Source organism: Panthera onca, chromosome B4 (genome assembly GCF_046562875.1).
Source record: "Panthera onca isolate mPanOnc1 chromosome B4, mPanOnc1 haplotype 2, whole genome shotgun sequence".
Taxonomy (NCBI): Eukaryota; Metazoa; Chordata; class Mammalia; order Carnivora; family Felidae; genus Panthera; species Panthera onca.
In genome coordinates, this window is record NC_138345.1 from 66,418,038 (window position 1) to 66,427,960 (window position 9,923).

Genomic DNA, 9,923 nt, shown 5'->3' on the forward strand with positions numbered 1-9,923 from the left:
GGAAATAAGCACTCTCATCTGTACATGGCCAGTGGAGATGTAAAATGGCACAATCCCTATTGCAAGGAATTTGACAATATTGACCAAATTGCATACACTTTCACTCTTTAACCAGAAATACTATTTCCAGGAATTTACTCCAAAGATACAAAAGATCTTGAGTGAAGCATTATTTGTAATGGCAAATGATATACAAAATGTCCTTCAATAGAGTACTGATTGAATAAAGTACGGGCTGGGAAGTCATAAGAAAAGATGAAGAAACCTCTATATACTATGTGGAGTTATCTCCAGGACATATTAGGTAGGATAAAACAAGATACAGTGTTTCTAAATGCTACCTTTTCTATAAGAAAGGGAGGGAGGAGATAATATTAGTATATATTTGTATTTCTTTATAATTTCAAATAGAAACAATGGAAGGATAAACCAAAAATTAACAAAAATAGTTACATATTGAGGAAAGGAGGGAACAGGATGAAGAAGACAGGGATCAGTCTTGAACTGTATCCTCTTATATACTTTTTTACTTTGAAATCACACTAATGTCTGAAAAAAATAATTTTAAAAGAAATATTTTAAAAGTTGCTGTAAGCTGAATACATCCTGAAACAGATGCACTTATTTCTCATGTTAGCAGCATGTCCACACACAAAAAAGGAATGAACAATGACTTTAAAGCATTTGAATTTGAAACGATTATGACTATATTATAACATAAAGCAAGTCATTATGTTTGTTTTTAAGAAATAATATTTCTGCATGAGAGAAAAAATGTAACCACAAAAATTTTAAAATAATTTCAAACCCCGTAATCTTAATTTGATTTGACAATATTAGCATGAAATAAAGATTAATCATCCCCTTTTATAAACATGCATATTTTCTAACTCTACTGAAAAAAAAATAGAAGTAATGACAATACACTGCCAACAGCAATGAGCTCCTCTAGCATCAACAATGTGGATTCTAAGTGCCATTCCTCATGAGAAGGAAAGGAATCCTTGGAGAAAATCCATGGACAAAATTCCATGGACTGATTTTCAAAGTAGGGTAAGAAAAGTTTAAGAGGAGTGTAGGACATTTTTCCATTCAAGAAATGAAGAAAAGTATCACATCTTACTGGCACCAACATGAAGTGATTCTCAGTGGCATTCAATGGAACAATTTGAGTATCCAAAAATAAGTGTCTGACTTTAATGGATGGACAAACAGATAAATAGTGTGTAGGTGCATGGTTGCCAAAGGAAAAACTGAATATTTATTTCACTGAAAACTGATAACTGAAGAAAAAGAATCACACATTATCTTCTTTTTCTTACATAAACTCTATTGTAAGATAATCAAGTAGCTGATGATGAAAAGTTGTTTTTTAATAATTAAATCCCAGCTACTAAATGCGTAAGAAGTTATAGAATTAAACTCCATTTTGCAGCTTTTACTGAAATAATCTATACAAATAATGGGTATCAGTGGACAACGAAACTATAAGGCAAAAGTTGATATAAGGCAGACATTTATAATGAAGCACCAGCCTGCCACCACTATCCCACTGATAAATCTTAACACACTGAAAGTGCAGAAACAGGAGATACTCTGTGCCTCTTCATGTGATGGAAGAAGAAATTCACAATGTGACCTGTGAAGTATTCCTGCAAAAATTGAACATGAACCTGTTCAAGTCTCTAGAAAAAAATGCCAGGTACAGGAAAAGGAATTTTGGGGATACAAGAACATTTAAATGACACCACCATGAAGAAGTAATCAGTCAAATCTGGAATAGGGGACTTTCTTCAAAACAATCCAACTCATCCAACAGTGGTATGAAAGGAAGGTGGTAGTAGGGAAGACTGAAGAGACTTAAGAGCCTGAACAACTAAATGTAATGAGGAGATCTATGAACTTAAAGGGAAAATACATGCATTTTCACTGATTCTAACTAAAATTTAGCGTTTCCTTCAATTATTAAAGTAGGCAACAAACCATACCAGTATTCACAATACATATCACTTTATCACAACTAGAAATCAGCTGTTTCAGATATATTTGTATAATATTATAGTCCTTGTATTTATGTCATAATATTGTTAACACTTACCATAACTTTGAAATTATGATAGTTACAAGACCTGATGCTAGATCTTGTTATTTAATGCATTAATAAAGGAGCACATATATTGGTATATCACAGATTTGTGTTTTTTAATATTTTGATAAGAATTTTTCAATATAATTAGTTTCCATGGCAATTCTATGTATTTATGCAATTAAAACTCTTCTAAGAAAAGTTTGCCACACTTCATCAGACTGCACATAGCTACACACAGGCAAATGCACCCACCCCATCCCCCCAACAGGTTCAGAACTCCTCCAAAACTATGTGTACCCACCAACCACCAGGAAAAACATGACATATTCCCAGGAGTATGTAAATTGGGGTGAGAAGACCACTTCTCCATATTACATGACTCAATTGGGAATGCTTATCCATATAATTTTCCGTCATACCAAATGCCAATTCCAATAGAAAACTCCACTCTCTCACTTTTATATCTCAAAATTCAAGCCAAGCAATTATCATTAAATGAACAAAGGCACATATACACAACTAGGTACATCATAACTTGCCCCCCTTTCGTGTGTCAGTTCAGTCTATACTCAGGTTATTATTTCATCTATCCTTCTGTCCCTGAGCTTCCCAGTCAATTTCTCCTGCTCATCGTTAAAAGTCTCATCACTGCCGCATTGCCCTTTCTCAGTTCTGTTTCCTTATTCTGCACCAACTGTAGTAGGGATTTGCTCCTAGGGTCAACAATGGCCCTGGCATTTATGAGCTGTATGACTTTAGATAAGTCACTCAAACTTTCTAAGCTTTAGTTCTATGATATTTAAAATAGCCATGAGAAAGCTCAGCTCATGCATTTGTTACAATTACTGACCAAGTTAATGTAGATTATACTAATATACAATATGTAGATATCCTGGTTAACAGCTTGGACCCTACAGCCATAGTATCTAGGCTCAAATCTCAGCTCTAACAATCACTAGCTATGTCCTGGGACAAAGTACTTCACCTAGCTTTCTTGCAGTTTTTCATCTGCAAAACAGGAGTTGAAATGACACCTGCCTCATGGGGTTTTGAGAGGTCAACTCAGCTACTCATGTAAAGACTTTTGATCAGCCGTGAGCACATCTCTCTTGGTATGTTAAGTTGCTGTTTTACATATATACAGTGGTTAGCACTGGCATGCACTAAAAATGCTTAATTTTCATTAGTCATAAACAGGAAATCCTTAAATTTTGTTTTTGGAAATTCATCAAGGACAAGAGATATTAAACACTAAAACTTAGATAGGTTATTTACCAGATTTTCAAAATCAACTTCTGATTAACAATTTGTTAAAGGGAGAACTATCAAAAGGTAAGTCACTTACCTTCCAGAACCATGAAACAAAAATGGAAGAGTCTTATGGCCTGTGTGGTCCCAGAAAAGTGACATTTGTTCATGGTTATGTGATTTATTTACACAGAACTATTTGTATAAATTGTTTTGGACTCAATTTCTTTCAACAGGGCAATAAAACCAATAACCACCCCTTGAAAGTCTCCCAACAAAATTACCAGTGGCTGGCATTGTCATGTAATGGAAAGGCATGTGATTAGCATACAGATGGCCTGGAGTTTAATCTGGCTCTTCATTGGCTATGGTAGCCTAGATATATAGTTTAATGTCTAGGAGTCTTCATCTGTAAAATGGTTATAATACATTCCCTGTCTGTTTCATGGGGTTGGAAAAAAGATCACAGTTGGAACATCACCATGAGGTAGCAAACATTGGTGAGAAATCAGGTACTTTCCCATCTGCCATGACCAACTGAAGGAATCAAGAACGAGGTGAGAGAAGCCACAGATGGATTATCATTTTTTTTCTTTCAAAACTTTGAAACTTCCATGGGTATTTTAAACTATTTCTAGATGGCCAAAAATTTCAACCACTGAAATTTGAGGGTCCTCACAGTAGGATTGAAAGAAAAAGTTTATTTAGTAGACAATTCAAGTTATCCAAAGTCATCAATATTTGGTGATGGATAATCATCCTACATATAACCAATAGAGCAACTCTATATGTGCTGAAATTTAGGAAGGTATCTTCTAGTGTTTTTCCCAAATCACTGCATAAGAATTTTTCTCCCAACCAGAAAGTCTTAGACTTTGGGTTATAAGAGCTAGGAGTTGTATTTTTACTGGATGTATTTTTAAATTAAGAAAGTGGAATATATATATATATATATATATACATATATATATGTATATATGTATATATATGTATATATATATATACATATATACATATATACATATATATATATATATATATCAGAAAGAAAGAATACTGGAAGAAGTCTAAGGGCCTTTCACTAATCCATTTACACTAATTGATAGGATTAGTTCATTATCAGCAGGGGAAGCCTGGAATCTAGTAAGGAGGGAGGAGAAAGGGGGCAGTTGACATCAAATAGTCAAAAGCACAGAAGAGGAAAAAGCAAAGACAGATTTGTTGTCTCACATTAACAAGAGAATATCTTAATCACCTCAAGTGAGAAACTGAATCTGTTGGCAAATATAGTGATACTTCCACTGGTAGCTTCCTGGGAACTCAGTTCCTTGTCATAAATCCTGCCTGGGCACAGTGGAGTTCAAAATAGAGTAGAGGAGTTCAGAATCTCAGCACCAAATGGCAGGGCCCAGATCTGAACCAAAGCTGAGCCACATTTTATGATTTGAACAGAGCTGCTGAAGTGTGGGTAGGAAGATTTTACTGGATTATAGTACTGTCTTTCCTTTTCTAATTCAAGCTGGCAAGAAAAAGCCTGAAAATTATAGGGAAAATCTGTGATAAGATGGCTAACAGGACTGATAGGGAAATTCCAGTCCCTGCCTGAAGACTCCCCTTCCGGGTTCTTCTTCCCATCCTGCTTGTGCTTGCCCCAAATTACTACTAATGAGGAATGCAGAAGTAACACACTATAGATTGTCTCCTCTGTTGATGCTCTGGGCTCAGACTTCTGGAGAATGATCTCCTCTGAGCCCACCAGTGCAAAATAAACCTCCTACCTTCCAAGATCTCGGAGAGCCACTCGGTTCTTCTGCCGTGTGATCCAGACGAGGTTCCGTAACAACGTAACACGGACGAGGTTCCGTGTCTTGGTTACACAGACAGGAACATATGACCAAACATGAAGACATCCAAGACAGCTTCTCTAAGGGAATTATAGGTCTCATAGGATAGAGACATTAAAAAAATCCAATAAATGTAACATCCACATTTACCATACAGGTGGATGCTTCTGTTGGTAAACCAATCATACTTATTTTTTTCATCTGAGATAGACCCAACCAGGGCCCTTGAGAACAGTGACCCACATGTTTTTCATATACTTTTACTCCAAGCACTACTTTTCTTATGGATAATGTAATATGTCTGTGTACATAATACTAATGAAGTAAAGGAGCTTCAATGTCAGCCACTTTTCATTACATTAACTGGGAGATGCAATTAAGTAGGATTAATGCATTAATTAAGAAACTATTAATATGAAAAAATTTTCTCCATATTAAAAAATCTGTCAAGCTCTTATATATCTGTAGCATGCATATTTTTAAATCAAAAAGTAGGACATACATAAAACAAATTTGTCTCTATAGGGAAAATAAGATAGAATACTTAAAATCCAGACACAGTGGGAAAAATCTTAGACACAAGACAATCTTAGACTTGATTTATTCTCAGTGTGACAAAGTAGAAAATGGTCAGGAACATTTAACCACACACTTATTCACAGCACATATTTTATTAAAATTTTAAGAATGTGCTAAGGTCAAATTCAGTGTGTTTTCAAAAAAGATTTTTTGAAATCTGCATTATTCACTGAAATTCAGGAATATGTCCAGAGCGCTATTTGCATATACGGTAATATAAATGTATATATATATTTTTTTTTAACTAAGTTTTTAAAAACAAAATAACGGGTGACTTGTAATAAGAATCTTTGTTCAAATTTTCTGTAATAAATTTAAAATTCCCATAACTAGTTAGCTCATATAATATTTTTCTTTGGGTAGCAAAAAACTATAGGTACACATAGATTAATTTATCTTTATCTTAGAGGTATACTTAAAATTCCCCACTGTATTTACATATTATAATTAGTTATTTCTATTTGCTTAATACTTTCAAGGGAAGGAACATATGTGTAAAAAGAAATTTATGCTGTGATCATCTTAATTAGTTGCAATACCTCTCTAATTCCTTAGGATAAAGATTTGTATGGTTTGCAAGCTTTGCAGACTGTGTTAAATCACTGTTTATAATATGAAAGCTTAAAGACAAATCAGATTCCTCTCCAAAAGTTTATTAAAGTAATTTATCTTAAAATTCCAATTAAAATAAAAATTTAATATCTTTAATATTTACAGTGGTACATATTTACTAATTTAATTATAATCACCGCTTTCTGACATTCTCATTAACAGCTATGCTGATTATACAAAGCACCATATTTTTTGTATGAGTTAGCAGTGAATTGCTATTTTAAGCATCTATAAACAGAAATCCTAATATGCTCCATCTCTCATTTTTCACATTGACATATAGATCAGAAACATCCATCACTTTCTAGGGTTCAGCATATTTAAGTAGGAAAACCTGCTTGTGAGAGCATCCTGGATATTAAATCTAAATAAGAAAGATATTGAAACGGAATATTCAGGAGCTAGTCTAATGAGGAAAATAGCTGGGTTTCATAATACAATAGACATTGGGAAAGAAGGTCAGAGATAAATCAGTAATTGCTTCAAACTTTATCTTTAATATACCAGTGATTTGGTGATAGAAAAATGAGTAAGCAGATAGGTGACAGCTTTTTATTTATCATGTGCATATGAATGATACAATCAATTTAAGATATATATTTTTTTCCTCTTTTCCAGACTCTAACAAAACTAAAAGTCTTCTTCATCACATTTATATATAGCTTCCATTATAAATATTTCCTAAGGGTAGGTCTTCTCCTCATAAAACAAATTTCTGAAAGGTACATTTAAAAGAATTTATTGAGTCAATAAATATTTACTGAGCACTTACTATGGGCCAGATGCTGCCTAAATACTGGGAGATGTAACTGTGAGCAGGACAGACTCAAATCCTGACCTCACAGACCACACAGGGTGGGAAGTGTCATGAATGGAGACCTCCAGGGAACAGCAGGAAGATATGAGAGACTCACCCCATCCAAAGGGCACAGCTCTGTCTAGTAACACTCAGGAGGACTAACTGGGTTATACTGACATGAAATCAATGTATTTCTAGGAATACCTAAATAAATTATGGTGCATTAATATGAAAGACAAATTTGATGTTAAAATCATATTGGTGAACATCTGTTGACAACATGGGGAAATATTTATAATACATCTGTAGCAAAAAGCAGGATGTGAAATATTTGACATCCCAAAATTTTCAGTTTGTGTGTGATTGTCTCTGATGGTACATTCAAAAAAAATTTTTTAATGTTTATTTATTTTTGAGAGAGAGTGTGAGTGAGGATGGGCAGAGAGGGAGGGAGACACAGAATCTGAAGCAGGATCCTGGCTCTGAGCTGTCAGCACAGAGCCGAGCCCGACGCAGGGCCCAAACTCAAGCCATGAGATCATGACCTGAGCTGAAATTGGACGCTTAACCGACTGAGCCACCCAGGCGCCCCTCTGAATGTACATTTTTAAAAATATATAAATATATATTTCTAATTACTAACTACAAAAATAGAAAAGAAGACAATTACCAAGAAAGTTACTTTGTTTTAGTATTTCTTTTACGACCTTTGGTTGGATACCCTAGAAGCAGAATAACTGTCAGTATATATAAATTACAATTGGAATAAATCAAAAAAGAATCCTAGTTAAAAAATGAGATTCAGTAAAGATTTTTATGTCAGTGAACTTTGACCAGAAACTCTGAAGGCAAAGACTTTTAAAAGGTGGACTTACTATGTTAGGAAAGAGTTGCAATGGAAAAAAACAGTAGGGTTATTTTACAGTCTGGTGGAAGGTCTAACAGCATTCAGTGTTTTACAAAAAGAAATTGCCATTGGCAGCTTCATTAATTAAGGGCTTTATTAGTGCAAGTGAGAACTTGATACTTCAGGGGACATCGCTCAGTGAAATTTCTCACCAGGGTAGGTAGGCCCTTGTTAGCAAACAAAAGCTGTGGCAATTCACACAATATGTGAAAGTTGAGTTTGTCACTGTTTAATGAGGAGAAGGCAGAATTATAATAAACTGAGAAGATCTCAACTCAAACAAAAGATATTAGTTTAGCCAAGCAAATACAGATACCATAAAAGCTGAATCTAGTGGTCAAAATAGCTTATGCCTTGTTAGAAAAGATTCATCACAACACATGGTATGATTACAAGTTACTGCTCATGTAGAAATTTCTTTTTTCCATAATGTTTAATGTATCATATCTGAAATCTTCCAGAGAATTGGTTATCTTAAAATATTTAAAAAATTTTAACGTAATTTTCTTCAAACAAAAGTACATTATTAGATATTATTATTTATGTACATACGTGGTCATACATACATACATATATATAGTATATATATGTATACATATATACATTTTTTTGTGAAAAAAATCACAAAAAGCAAGGCAATTTTAAAGGGCAAGATTTTACAGACCTCGTTAAAGATGATTTAGTTATTTATGGATCTTCATTCTTCCAACTAAACTTTGCAATATGGCTACTAGTTCTTCAAAAATCTGACTAGAAATTTGAGGGATTCCACTAATTTATAAAGTTGGAAAGAAGTGACATTTTGTGTCCACATAAAAACTTGCATATGGACGATTATATAGCAGCTTTATTCTTAACTGCCCAAATTTGGAAACAACTAAGATGCCCTTCAATTAGTTAATGTAACCTGTGTTACATTCATACAATGGAATGTCATTCGATGCTAAAAAGAAATGAGCTATCAAGCCACAAAAACCCGGAGAAACCTTAAATACATATTACCTAGTGAAAGAAGCCAATCTGAAATGGCTACATACTGCATGATTCCTACCATTTGACATTCTGGAAAAGACAAAATTGTGAAGATAATATAAAAGATCATTGGTTGCCAGAGGTTTGGGAGGAAGAGGGATAGATAGAGTGCAGAGGATTTTTAGGGCAGTGAAACTATTCTGTATGATTCTCTCTAATGATGGATACATGTCAGTATACATTTGTCAAAACCCAGAAAAATCAAAACAAACAGGGAACCCCAATGTGAACAGCAGACTTTGATTGATAATAATGTGTCAGTTTGGGTTTCGTGGGTTGTATCAAATGCACCAGGCTGGTGTGGGATGCTGATGGTGCTGCGGACTGCGGGTGAGGGGGGAGAGAAGGAAGAAAGAAGTACCTGGGAACTTGGTGTACTTTCTACTAATTTGGCTGTGAACCTAAAACTGTTCTAGAAAAGAAAATCTATTAATTAAAAAGAAAAAGTAATGGGCTGACCTACAAAACTCTAAAGCCCATAAAGTATCTACAGAACATGGCGTGCACGTACACACTGGCTCATTCGCCTTATTGACTAAGCGACTGACTTACTGCACTGACAGCAATGTAAAATACATTTACACCAGTGACTGGAAGCAAATCAGCAGATAGTAAACACATGCCAAGCATTTCATTTTTAATATAATTAAAATATGATATATACAAAAAAACCAAATCACCACAAAAAGTATTTAATGTGTTAACCAACTATAAATAAAAACCCGAAATAAGCTGAGGAAGTGAAAGAGCAAGCCAGATTAAATTCAATTCATAAAGTCAATATCTTTTTTTTTTAATGTTTATTTATTTTTG